The 2,731-nt window shown below is 41.6% G+C and overlaps 1 pseudogene; it reads left to right on the forward strand.

Moving 5' to 3' along the window:
- The first annotated feature begins 313 nt into the window (after nucleotides 1-313).
- On the forward strand, nucleotides 314-1,570 carry LOC119359314 (annotated as a pseudogene).
- Nucleotides 1,571-2,731: the final 1,161 nt, after the last annotated feature.

Consider the following 2,731-nt stretch of genomic DNA (forward strand, 5'->3'; position numbering starts at 1 on the left):
TCTCTTGTAAAAAACAATTTGGTCGCTAATCTTTTGCAAAAGCCACCACGCATTCAGTAAAAGTTTTGCAGAGTGCACTGAACCTGTCATTTGGCGCGGTTGAGGGCGTTTCCGACAGGTGGGACCCAAAATCTCTGATGTGTCCTAACGGACACGCGGACGACGCCGTTTCCTTAAGACCGACGCGGTCGGGTCACGAGAGACAGACCGCCTGTGCCCGACCACATCTCGCTCACTCTCTCTGCTCTCACGCTCGCTCGCTCCCCTCCCTCTTGCTCCTCTCCTCACCGGTCGCCGCCGGCCGCCGGCCGCCATGGTGTCCTAGAGCGACAGCGAGAGCACTAAGGGCTCTGCCGCGCAGTACATCTCCTCTGACGACTCCCCTGACAAGGTCAGAACCTTCTATTGCTCATTTGTGTTATATGGTTTCTAGGGTTCAACATTTGCTCGGTTTGAACAAGTTTTTGTTGGATTTCTCAGATCCCAGCTACAATTGATGAGCCGTCGTTCGAGGGTCTTGCTGACGACTTGAATGTGATTTGTGAGCATGGGAATCCAGGGAGGAAATGTGTTGCATTTGAGGGGATAAGCACTGGGAGGAGGTTCATTGCCTATGCCACTAAAGTAAGTTTCAAGTTGTGTCTTTGCAGCATTCCAATTCTTGTTCTAGGGTTTGTAGGTATTGTTCATGTTCTAGGGTTCATAGTTATTGTTCATGTTCTAGGGTTCATAGTTACTGTTCATGTTTAGGGTTCATAGTTACTGAATTTAGTTGTAGGGTTCATAGTTACTGAATTTAGTTCTAGGGTTGATAGGTACTGTTCTTAGTTGTAGTTTTCATAATTAGTCATCAATAAATGAACCTGATTCTAAATCAGCTATTTAACTGAATTTGGAAGTAATGTCTGTAATTTTGAAATGATTTTTTCTGTTATAGGGTGTTGCAAATTGTGGATTAGTGCAGTGGGTAGATGAGCATTGGCCATAGCATCTGCAGAATGCTATTCATAAGTTGTGGCTTATGTATGAGGATAGCCAGCATAATAACAAGATGGCATACCTGGAGCATTCATGCACTGTACACAATCTCACACATCATAAAAAATTGTTGCGGGAGACATATGAGAAGTTTGTTGAAGATGTGAACAACCTCTTGGATTATAAGGATAGCCAGCCTGAGGTAAACCAGAAGAATGATGCTAAGAACATTTCAGTGAGTGTGGAAAGCAGCATGGCAAAGGATGCTGAGATCAAAAAATTGAAGGCTGTTGTTGACCAGTTAAAGCAAATTCATGTAGCTCAAGCCACTGTTATTAGGAATTTGAAGTTCAACCATCTTAAAAAGAAGGAAAAGTTGAGCTCTGATAAGAGGACTTTGGAGATTTGCTATGCTGACCTGAAGAAAGAGAAGGATCAGGTCAATTGTTGCATTGCTGAGCTGATGAAAGTGAAGGAGAAGTTGACCATGGAGAACAGTACTCTTGCTTCCTGCATTATTGACCTCAAGACAGCAGGTGATAGCAACAAGAGGAAGCTTCACCAGATTAAGGCTATTTGTGATGAGGACTAAGTTGTGTTGTTGTCTGACCATGTGTGTCAATGATGTCTTTTGTAGTAGCTATGGAGGAAAGCTTGTAATGTGTTAAGATTTATTATGGTGAACTCTATTATTTCTGTAGCAATGAACCTTGGATTGTATGTTGTTTGTGATGAATTATCAGTTTCAATTATCAACTTTAATTAAGTTTAGTTTGTGATGAATTATCAGCTTGGATTAAGTTGAGTTTGTGATGAATTATCAGTTTCAATTGTTCTTAAATTATTGGCTTGTGATGAATTATCAGTAATGCCCAAATGGATCCATTTAGGGTCTTGTCGACGACGAGGCACCCTAAATGCCCAAGTGGATTCATTTAGGGTTTTGCCGACGCCGAGGCACCCTAAATGGCTAAGAGGATCCATTTAGGGTTTTGTCGACGCCGAGGTACCCTAAATGCCCAACTGGATCCATTTTGGGGTTTGTCGACTCCGAGGCAACCTAAATGCCCAAGTGATCACCATCATAACAACACCATGAAAACTAAGATCATCATCATATCAACTATGAAAACTATGATCACTAACATATCAACTATGATCATCAACATATCAACTATTGAAACTAAGATCATCATCATATCAACTATGAAAACTATGATCACCAACATACCAACACCATGAAAACTAAGATCATCATCATATCAACTATGAAAACTATGATCATCATCACAACAACAGAATGAAAACTTCTTGAAAACATCATAACTAATAAGTTCATCATCATATCATCATAACCAGAGTACCATAGTGCATCACAACCATTAGGTACATTACATAGTCCACCACTTGGACTTGAACTAACTGGTTTCAACATGAAATTCTTAATATTCTTCATCACAAACTAGCCAAAACAGGCTGAATTAAACATGTTTCAACATGACATCACTTCTTGCTGCCTTGAGAACAATTGAACCAGTCAGACATCTTGTATGATGGCTTTCTCACTCTTCCAGTACCTGACACTATTGGTGGTATGAATGTTCTCTTTGCCTTTGTCCTAGCAGTAGTAGCAGAAGATGAACTAGGCCTATCAGCAGCAGCAGAAGATGAACTTGGCCTTGTTGGAGCAGGAGCAGAAGGAGCTGCCCTAGGTGCAGCCCTAGTTGCAGCCCTAGTTGTAGCTGGAGCTGAT

Source organism: Triticum dicoccoides, chromosome 2A (genome assembly GCF_002162155.2).
Source record: "Triticum dicoccoides isolate Atlit2015 ecotype Zavitan chromosome 2A, WEW_v2.0, whole genome shotgun sequence".
In the NCBI taxonomy this organism is placed as follows: domain Eukaryota; kingdom Viridiplantae; phylum Streptophyta; class Magnoliopsida; order Poales; family Poaceae; genus Triticum; species Triticum dicoccoides.